An 11,286-nucleotide genomic window follows, 5' to 3' on the forward strand; every position below is an offset into this window, starting at 1 on the left:
AGCATTTTCCTAGTATCTATCACCTGCGGACCTGTGGAATTCTTTGTAATCGGAAGAAACAACCTCTATTCCTTAAACTGTTGGTTTGACTTTAGGACATTCATGTTATTCTAATAATATTGTCATGTAAATGAAAACAAACTTAAAGCTTTCTATAACGACTGGCAATTATCTGAATTTCCATAAGACTAAATCTAATCCTTTTTTAAACCGAAGTATATCAGTAAACAAAGGCAGTTGTTAATACATATAGACTTATTCCACCCACTCTCCCGCTGAGTCAGATGTTGAGCAGCTCCCATTTGGGAGTTCAAGCTAATGGGCATAGTGCTTAAGTTAACAGGCTTAGCTTCTCCTTCTGGCACAAGTTTGCTGCTGATCACCGCAGACTGCCTTCTCCCTGCAGGTCTCTCACAGCTCAAACAGGTGAATACATGGCAAAAGACCTTCAAGGAAATTCACATTCTTCCCAAAGATCTATTCTGCAGGACAAAGTGATCAGTGTTGTTATTGTTAATGGTGTTACCGGCAGCGACATTTGCTTAGTGAGTCCTGTAAGAATCCTGGCTATAGTGGCCTAGGCACTGAAGCTATACTAAATGCTAACACACACAGCAAGAACTTTGGCTTTGTCTTATTCCGAAAGAAGCAGATACTAGCACACATAAGAATACAGGGGGGAACTGACAGCACCCTTGCAGTATATAAAGGGAAGATATAAGAGAGAAGGGTCAGACTCTTTAGCAGGACCTGCTGTGGTAGGACAAAGGGAAGTGATTTCAATGTAGAAGAGGGGAGATATAGATTGGATATAAGGAAGAAGTTCTTGTTAAAAACAAAAACAAGGGTGGTGAGAAACAGATTACCCAGAGAAGTAGTGGATGCCCTGTCCTTGGAGACACTCAACCTGATCTAGCTGTAGGTGACCCCGTTCATCACCGGGAACTCGGACTAGAGGAACTTTAGATGTCCCTTCCAGCACAAACGGTTCTATGATTCTAGACCAGGCACTAGAATTCTTAGGGTACATTGACATCTTGTGGACAAGAAGAACATAACACATCATTACCTACTGCCAGGTTGCATTACAGCAATGGAAGTGCAGTATTTGAGAATGTACTTAAGCTAATTTCTTGCTTCAACTACTTGCTTGATCTGAGAAAATTGCACTCAGAGTAGTAACATGGACCTCTTCAGAGAGAGAAAAATGTTTGTTTACTTTGTTTTGAGACTTATCCAGTCCTCAGTGAATCCTGTGCTGCTGCAGTTAAATTCCTACTTGTACATGAGTTAGTTACCACTACACAAGATAGTCCCAAAAGTGGATAGGTTCTTGGCTCATAAGAGCCTAAGAAAGCACATAAATGAGAACAGTTATACAGTGCTTGTTCTTTCTGATTCTCAATATATATATGGCTCTAAGTAGGAGAATGATATTGCAGACAGGGAAAATGCTAAACGCCGTTTTCCCCAGCACCTGCCTAGCATCTCAAGATTTCCTTTGCAACGTAAAAAAGCAGGAGATGTTTGAATAAATAACCGAAACCTCCTCATAACTTCCCCTCTGTTCTGTGAGCTGACACTTCCACACCATACAGTCAAGATTCCACAGTCACACCAAGTTGCATTCAGTTACTTTCTGAACTGCTGATGTCTTCCAAACTTTGCAAGAGTTTTGCTGTGAAACCATTTTTAGTCCTGCTCTCTGAGATACTAAGTTCAGACATTTAAATCTAATTAAAGCTTGAGGTCACAACAATGTGTGAAAGGGAAATTTAAAAGTCACCGTGGATCAGTAGAGCTATGTAATTTTCCAGCAAAGTAAAACTGCAAAATTCCAACTTCGTAAAAATCACTGGGAAAAAAAAAGATAATCCCCAAAGAAACTAGCTTTTAGAATTTAGAGCAAAAATTATGCATCTCTGTCACTGACAGTTACCGCTACCTTGCCTTTACAATCAAGACTAGATGAAATCCTTTAATAGTGTATGCAAGTTATATTATATTCAAAAAGGCAAACTAGGCAATAGCAAGGCTAGCTTTAGAATACATTATGAAGGTTATTTAGTGTAGGTGTAATACTAAACTGATTAACCAAAATTATTTTCAGGATCTCAATTGGTATTTTTTCCATGGTGCTATGCTGTACCATACTGCCCCTTGCAGATTCCTACTGAGACATTCTCTGTTGTTTAGTATTGAAACTTTTTTAGGATGTTACACTAACAACCCAGTGCCTCAGTAGTTCCAACAAAAACAGTATAAATCTGCTAAAATTCCTAGTTTAGTCCTGAAACATAGCATCACTTCTGTCACCTTTTGTTGTTGTTTATTTTGAAAGGTTTTAAGATGGTTTTTAGTTTTAGGTATTTTGAATCCAAAGTTTGTGGTAGGAGAGGTCCAGGTTCATAAAATATCTATAATGTCAACTTGTAAAAATGCTCTGGGAAAGTCAAATCAGTGATTTAAAGCAGTTTTTCATTTCATCAAACATGTCTTCTGCAAACGTCTAATGAAGGTTTTGTTTTCTATCATTGCCTTTTGCATTTTTCACTAGTTTTTCTCTAGTCATTTTTTCGTGGGATTTTCAACAGCTGGTAAAAATCAGCATTCTCCATGGTGCACAGAAGTTGTCCTGGGAAAATAGAAAGGTAGGACAAATCACTTGTAATAAGGATAGTATAACAGAACAGTTTTTCACCTTAAAAACACAGCGAGAAGTAGAGGACAGAGACCTAAAACAGTGCTCCCATTGAGAGAAAGGCCATCAGAATTCAGCCCATTGGAACCATTTACGGAGTTAACAGCCAAACATCACAAACACTTGCTGGGTGGTTCTTGTCAACCTCAATAAATGCAGCAAATATAATTCCTCACTTCAAGGACAGGTGGAGCTGGAAGAGATGCACAGAGGAGAAAGGATTGCCAAGGAAAATGGAAGGAACCAAGAAGGGGGTGGATTACATGCAGGTGGTAAAGACCGAGAGGAAGCAAGGCTTCTTTAGCTCTTCTGATCATTGAATAACAGCCTGGTTTTGGCTACCAGTCCATACATATTATGTGGAGTTTTGTGGCCTGTGCCACCTCAGGAAGTCACAGCTGATGACCATTCTTTCTGCTGTTAAAAGACCATGAATTGTGGCTGGTTGATCTCTTGCAGTTGCACAGAAGACATAAGAAAGCAAAGCTATTTGAGCCCTTCTTCACTCTTCCATAGCAATGAGGGATGTTAGTTCAGATCAGTCATTTTAAGGTCATGGTTTTTACATTGCCCTAGACTGGCCTACTAGTCTACCTTAGTGACAGTGCTCTGTGCAAAGGGAAGGCAAAGTCAACACCATGATGTTAACCTTAATAGGGCTGATAGGCATGTCAGTCAGTGCCATATGCAAGTTTGTGAGAAAGACAGCTGTTGTCAGTGGGAAGTAGATTGAGATTACTAAACTCTTCCCCAAACAGCCATCAGTCAGTACAGGCTATTGGCAATCAAGCCTGAGTGGACAACTGAGTTGGTGTTTTATAACATGAGAGACATAATGGATTGAAATCTAATTTTTAGATATCATACAGACTGCTTTTTATCAGTCTCACATTTCCAGGTTTTTGGTCAGACAACCATTCATGATAATTCTTAAGAAGTGGTATTTTCAGTAAAACTTCCCAGAACTGCTAGCTAATAGGCCATCTGAGGTACTGTTCATGGCTGCATGTCTGTATGTGTCCAGTTTGTGCCAAATGTAAATAGACTCCCAAGTGACATGAACTACAAACACAAGCATATGCAATCCAGGATCAAAGGAGCTACTTCCATAAAGTCAATGTCCAGTTAAGAATCAGCTGCTCATAACTTTTAGTCTGTGCCATGGGTGGCTGGATGTAGTAGTTACTTCGCCCACTGCCTTGCAATGTGTCTACCAGTAAGGAATTTCCCAAAGGTAACTGAGCTCAGCTCTCCAGAAAATAATACCAACCTACGTAAAGTGTGTTTCACGAGATGGAAGTTGGATAAGTACATCATCTCTAAATTTCTGTGCTGGCCTCAATTCTTTGGAAGGAAAATTGGGCTGCTGGTAGGGCAAGAGGCTAGGCAGTTGAAAATTTGGACTTATTCCTGTCATTAATAAATTCTATATTTAAACCTGAGCAAGATAGGTATTTGCTTCTTTGTGCCCCAACTTCCCTGCCCACAAAAAGCCATCAGTAACTCCCTACTCATTCTCAAATGCTTAGAGGATTCATTTATGTCTAAAGTGCTTTGAGCTTTGTGACAGGAATCATTACAGAATTATTAAATGCTCTTCTTATTTTTCCAGTGAAATAAATATATCCAGTCACTCAGCCAATTGGCAAGGTACTTCAGATGCTTTTAACTCTGGATATCTCTGTTTTCCAGGCTTCAGAAGGGTATGTCCAACACCTGATAGCTACGTTGGTTGCCCCCTCTAAAGTGAATGATATCTCTGTTTAAAAATACAGCTAAGGGAGAAAGGAACAGTGAAGGATAATTGCAGTAGTTTGGGGCTGTCTCTTTTGGCTTGGCCTCAGCCCTCTTATCTCACCTAATGGCAGATGAGTGCCAATGTTTATTTGGCCATTCTCACTCACCAGCTGCTCCTGTACCATCGTGTTTTTCTTCCCAGATGGCAGCACGATGTTCCACGATAAAACTGACACAAAAAACAATGCAAAATTTGTCTCAAAGAGGTCCAGCAAGCATGAGAAAAACAGATGATATCTTTCAGAGCTAGCCAAGTTGCCTGACCTCGATGCCAGAGTAATTATGGTTTGATTTGAACAGAGGGTGAGAAAAGAAAAGCCACCACCAGATTTATCAGGTATGTTTCTGGAAGGGGGAAAAATATATTAAAAGTACTTTCCACTTTTTGTTTCTGTTACAAAATCAATTGCTGAAATCTGAAAAAACTCCTAGAAGTCCCATGTATTATCAAGTCTTGTGAACTATTACATGTTGGCTATTTAACATCCTCCTAGATACACATTTTATTCAATTATACTGTGATCATATTCAAAGGAACAGAGATACAATATAAACAACTCTATTGTCCTGGACTTAATCTTTCATTTGTCAATATTTAAAGGTAATTAATAGAGATTTACTATTCAAATAATATTTACTTTCTAAAGTATTCTCTCCAAGCTCCCACTTAAATTACTAGAAAAGAGACAAAACCAAATTGCTTTACTAACTTAATCTCTCTGAAAGCTAGATATGTTTCTCCACACAACAGCACTCATACAATATTTCCCCCTCATATCTAATGACTTTCAAATCTAATAAATTTAGACTTAGCCCTTCTAAAGTATCCTTAAAAAAATAAGGAAAAATACCACTTCACTTGAACCACTCAAAGTCTCCGTTTAATATCTTGCAATGGCAATGCACTCTTCTTCCCTTGATTTTCCTGTTTTCTTCTATCCTATGCTCTGACCTTAAAAATCAAGTTAATCTTATCATAGTCTGAAAATCTATTGATGTACACTAATTTTCATTTGCTAGGACCCAGCTGCAGTGCTGAGACCTCAGATTCTAGGCTCTTCAGGAAGGAGACAGCACCTTTCAGCCCTGACGCTGAATCCACTCCCTGGATCTTATGCCCATCAGCTAGTGCAGCGTGATGGTCACCAGCAAACAGATGTGTGTACTCACACATTCATCTCACAGGCACTCTGTGCTTGTGGGTCCTCCCAGATATCAGCACTGTGATTTAGCTCTGCTGTCTGTAGCCACTAAACATTGCTTGAGCTAGGCAACTCTAAAGGAAAAAGCACAATCTTTTCTCATCTGAGAGAAAGATCCAGAATTTTTGTTGTGGTAATTATAGCACAGTTACACAAATTTACATATGTGCTGTCTCTAATGGGAACAACAGAGGAACTTAGGCCATGGATATATGCTCTCTCCTAACTTTATTTCTGCCAGACAAATTATGGTTTTCCCCAATTGTCACTGCCCTGACTTGATTACCACTATCCCCAAATCCACTAGCTGAGCATTTCCCATTCCTATCAGACTGAGTTAGCCAATAGAGCTAACCAAGTGTATGATGGAGTCCTCCCATCAGTAATTTAGGAGATAAGAGGAGTAGGCAACACCCAAGGAGAAATTATACTGAAGAGACTGTACATCTCTTCAACTGACACCGGGAAAAGATTTATAATGTCAGCATAGATTACACAAATAGTTCATTTACCATGATGGCAGAGATGATGATGTTATCTTAACTGTGCTCAGGCTAGATACTTGTGTCCCAGGCCTTTCCTTACAGCATCTATATCCTTGAGTTTTACTTACAAAATTTCTCACAAGAAACAGCAAATCCATTTGTGCAGGATCTGATTTGCACTCTACTGCCCTCACGCGGATGTACTTGATCACAGCCATCTAACCATTATGTAACACTTCAATCACTAACTAAACTAACTAAAGAAAAATTGTATGGATAGAAAACACTGAATATTTATACAAATCTGTGATTCAAGTAAGGAGATATTCAAATATTACAAAAAAAATCTGTGAAATCCAAGGATTTCACATAAATCTATGTATAGCCTTATGTAATAGAACAATCTATTGATAAGAAAGAAGGCTAGATTAATTAGGAGATTCCATTCCCCCTCCCCCATGTGGTTACACAGCCTTTTAATAGCATACAAAAAATAAGATACCTAACAAAAAGTTTCCCTTCTACGTTCTCTGGTGGTAGTATTTCAGTTTAATGATGATATAAACTAACGTTTTGTCATCTCTTGTTGATCTCAATTCAGATTGAGTATTTTTAGCCAAACACTGAAAGCCTTTAAGTTTGTATATCTTTCTCAATGGAAAGAAATAAAACAAAAGTCGGTAGTGTTGCTGAAGTGCAGTTTCAGGCTGCTTGATAAACAGCAGCAGTTTTCTGTGATTTGCTAGTTTCAAGTAGAGGTGTTTTACCACGTGATACAATGTTCATCAGCTCCCTCTCTAAAAGCGCATGCTTCTTTGGGGGGCTGACATAGGCCACTTATTTTGTGCTATAATTCTATCTATATTAGATTCATAAATGAAGTGGTATTTCAACCTAGGCTAAGTGAGTTAGATGTACTTTCCTGGAGGAAAAAATCAAATATCCTAAGGCAAAGAAAGTGTTAAGAAGGTCATAGGATTTGCCAAGCATCATGATGTAAGTCTTTGATAAAGACTCTTCTTGACAGTCAAGAGAATCAGGGGACTGTCTCTACAAACAAGATGAAACAGTAGCTGATCTAATGAAAACTTGGTGCTAACTCAGAACGGCATTCTAAGTTACTTTGGGTTCTTAAATTATAAATTCCTTCCAATCTTTTAACCAGTGTTATGATTAAGATCACACTTACAGAGTCATAGAACAGCTTAGGTTGAAAAGTACATTAAAGATTATCTAGTTTCAAATCCCTGCAATGAACAGAGTTACCACCTACCAGATCAGTCTGCCCAGGGCCCCATCCAACCTGACTTTGAATGCCATTAGGGAGAGAGCACCCACAGCTTCTCTGAGCAGCCTATGCCAGTGCTTCACCACCCTGATTAAAGAATTTCCTCTTAACATCTAACCTAAATCTCCCCTCTTTTAGCTTAAAGCCATTCCCCCTTGTCTTATCACTATCCACCCACATAAAAAGTCAGTCTCCCTCCTGCCTTTAGTTTTTTACCTTTAAGGTTATGGAACTTTGTCACTGCAAGAACAGGTGAGATGCAAGTAAATGATGAACAAATACAATATGAAAGTAGAAGGGAGTGCTTTATAAATTCTGTATTGGCACTTTGATATTCTTCACAGATGTTCTTATATCCTTCTACACATTAGCCTGTTTCTTTGATCATACGAACACTGACCAATCTCTGATTCAGCTGTTCCTTAGCAGGTAGTCCTACTGAGTCAGTCTCTGTTCTTGTGAGGGATGTTTGAATCCAAAATATTTTTCAAACAAATAAAAGCATGAAAATCTCAGCAGGAAATGAATATGGTTAGTAACATCTGTTTCTAGTCCCTCCAGATAAGAAGGAATAGTCTCAGTATCTACTCATCGCTGATGGTATTCTCTCTGAAAGGATGAGCCGCAATATTAACTACAACTTGCTGAGCAGTGTTTGAATATGAATGACATAAATTTGCAGACATAACATCAGTACTGTTATGTACGGGCCAAAGGCAATAGGGACCTCAGTCACATCAATTTTTAATCAGGATTCTCCAATTAAATCAATGTATAGTACTGTTTAGAAGTCAATAGTATAGTAAAACCCTGTACTTGGCTCAAATCAACAGATTTAAAGGATAGTCAAATTCAGGAAGACTATAATATAAGTAATGAAGATTGTTTTCAAGTGCTCTCAATCACTTAGCTCACTCTAAAATGCAAAGTTACAAACTGCGCATCTGATGATGCAGTTGGACTCCATTTGTAAATATAATTTCCTATAACGTGAAATTGGATGTATTAATCATAATACAATGGAGAGCCAGGAACAACAGGGAGAAAGGCAGTTTTGTAAGCCAACAGGAGACAGAGAAGCAAATTAATACAGTCACAAATCATTGTTGGCTAAGAAAGAAGTATTAGATTATATTAAGCAATTTAAATACTTTTTTTATACTCCTGTGCAACAGCACACATATTTTTTTAAACAAACAAAATATTTAGCTTTTATCCATATAAATGTCCATTATGTTTATACGTAACCAAGTAGTTAATGTTGTGGCAATTTTCATTGCATTTCTTGGCTTTGTATGCAAATGAGTCAAAGAATGAGAGGACTATTACACAGCAATGATACCCAGCATTAGGTAAAACCAAAAAAAAATATTAAACATGATCACTCTACATCATGGACAACAGCTGTATACAAAAAATAATGATGCTATTAGAGACCTGACAGGGAGCTAAGCTTTCCTGAAGCATAGGAGAATCTCTGTAAAAAAAAAAAAAAGAACAAACAGGCTAGTTCTGATAGGGAGAATTTCCTGATATCTATATCTTGATTTTTTTTTTTTTTTAAGTACACCAACATTTAAAAAAATATTTGTATTCAGGGCGAAAGAACAGTCTAGAAATGTGAAAGCTAAGGTGTTAACATGATTTTTAGACCACATTGATTTAACAGCAGGTCTAAATTCTCAACAAACAATTCAGCCTTTAGAACTGGGAGTAACAGGGTTCTCAATCTAAAGACCAAGAACAGTGTGTTTCAGCAGCTAAAACAGAAGAAAAAAAAAATGGTCCTGAGTTCTAGTCTGTCTACCATAAACTGAAAACCTCACTAAGCATCCAGGCCTTCACTGGGAGTTGCTATTTTCTTTTACTCAGTCAAGATTATAATATCTTTTCTCACTACTTTCACCAAAGAAATACATGCCTGTGTGGAAAAGAGTTGGTTGGAAAAGTCTATGTTTGCCTAGAAAACGATACTCTGAAATGATAAATAATCCAGAGTTGACATGTTAGAGCAAGGTGGACTAGACATGTCTCCTTTTATATTTTGGAATTCATTAAATTGATAGGCTCCAGTTCAGTATCAAAGACCTGAATCTGTCAATCCTATTGATACAGATAGATTTTAATTTTCAAGAACTTCAGAAAAAATGGGAGTTTGAAAGTTAGATTTGATGATTCCTCAGAAGCTAGTAGAACTTACTTTTTCTTGTAAGAAGCATATAAGCTTAATCCATTCTAGTTATGCTCTTAATTGAATGAGTTGTGAGTAGTATTAAGTGCCTGACTGCATCACCCCTAGTTCTCACCCTCTGCAATTAATGATCCAGCAGTGTTGGCTAATTCAAAAATCTTGATAAGCCACTGTAATGCTAATAATAGGATGGAAAATACCACAATAACAGCCTTAGGCTGCTGCAAACAAAGGCAAACCCAAATGCAAATAAATAAATAAAATTAAAAAAAAAATAAAATGAAAAGAGCTGTTTACCTTTGGAATGCCCCAGGTATGCAAGGATCTTCAGTGAAACACCCTGCCCTCCACTGCCAGCCCTTAAATGAGGTCTGGGAAGGGGTGGATCCTGTCTCCAGCCCTTCTGGTCACTCAGGTACACTTCATGCACCTGAGCTCCCCCGGGGTTGACCCTGCCTTCCCACCAGGTGCTCGATCACTGGTTCAGGCTGTGACTTAGCATTTCTGCTATAGCTACCCAAAAGCATTGAGTCTGTTTGGGGAATTACATTTACAAAAATTCTGCACTTGTTCTTGATCTTTTGGGTGTAAAATATTGAGAGTTCACTTTTTTTTTTTTTTTTTTTTTTGGTAATTGAGAAGCTTAGACATTTTTTTTGATTGAATGAAAGCTAAGTCTCTTATTTACTTCTAGGATTTGAGATTTTAATAAAAAAATAGAAATGAAATTTTGATTTTTGGTGAAGTCCGTGGGAATTTTGACACTAATTTCTCACTGGCCAAAATCACCCATAATTCCATCAAGATTGTGAGGAATTTATAAAGCTGACAAATTTTACTGAAGATAAATCTTTGAGTCTGAGGACAGGAATTCTCACCTCTTTATCAGCCTTATCCAAGATAGCTTTGACAATAATCTTTTACACATCCCTCATCTTTCTCAGCCCCAGGTTTTTCAACATTAGCTTCCTATCTTTTTTTGTATCTCCAGATTTCAGAGCCTTCAGTCCACCCTGAAAGCCTTTGATATACTCTCAATTCTACCTCCCTAATCTATACTTATCAAAATTCATCTGTAAGGAGATGAAGCAGCATCTCATGGAACCAGAAGGTTTTTTTGCAGTAGTTTGATAATACTAGATGTGGTGTGTACTTATCAGAAATCCATCCCGAGAGAACTTCATTGGAGCTAGGAAAGAAAAATTCCTAGAAAATAGAGATGTATGGTACTTACATCTCAGAAATGATGGTTTGTTATAAAATCTTATGTTCAGCAAAGACAAAGTCTTCTTTAGTGCCTTCTCATATCTGATTTTAGTTCCCTTGTCCAATAATTAGTAGTGTCTCATTCCCAAACTTCAAAATCAATCCTACTTGTTGGAGCCCACACCACTTGTGAGTCACTCTCTTCTCTATGATGTCTTTTTAAATCAAAACCAACAAAGAGTAATACCCAGCCTCCTTGTGGCTTGGCTATCAATAAAAGGTGGAAACCCACTTTCTTTGATTAGAATTAAGGGTGGTAGAGTTTTGAACTTACATACCATAGATTGGGGATTTCAGCCACTGAGAAGGCTGCTACGGGGTTTCTTGGTTGTAAAACGATACAAAAATTCTTGAAA

At 37.8% G+C, this 11,286-nt stretch overlaps 1 long non-coding RNA gene across 1 annotated transcript; it reads right to left on the reverse strand.

Annotated features, from left to right (window-relative positions):
- Positions 490–10,013, reverse strand: LOC110401540. The gene is made up of 3 exons (XR_002440417.1): positions 9,962–10,013; positions 4,606–4,667; positions 490–2,635 (listed from the first exon to the last, which is right to left on the reverse strand). It is a non-coding gene; the product is annotated as an uncharacterized LOC110401540 (long non-coding RNA).

The sequence above is a fragment of the Numida meleagris genome, chromosome 6, assembly GCF_002078875.1.
Source record: "Numida meleagris isolate 19003 breed g44 Domestic line chromosome 6, NumMel1.0, whole genome shotgun sequence".
Taxonomy (NCBI): Eukaryota; Metazoa; Chordata; class Aves; order Galliformes; family Numididae; genus Numida; species Numida meleagris.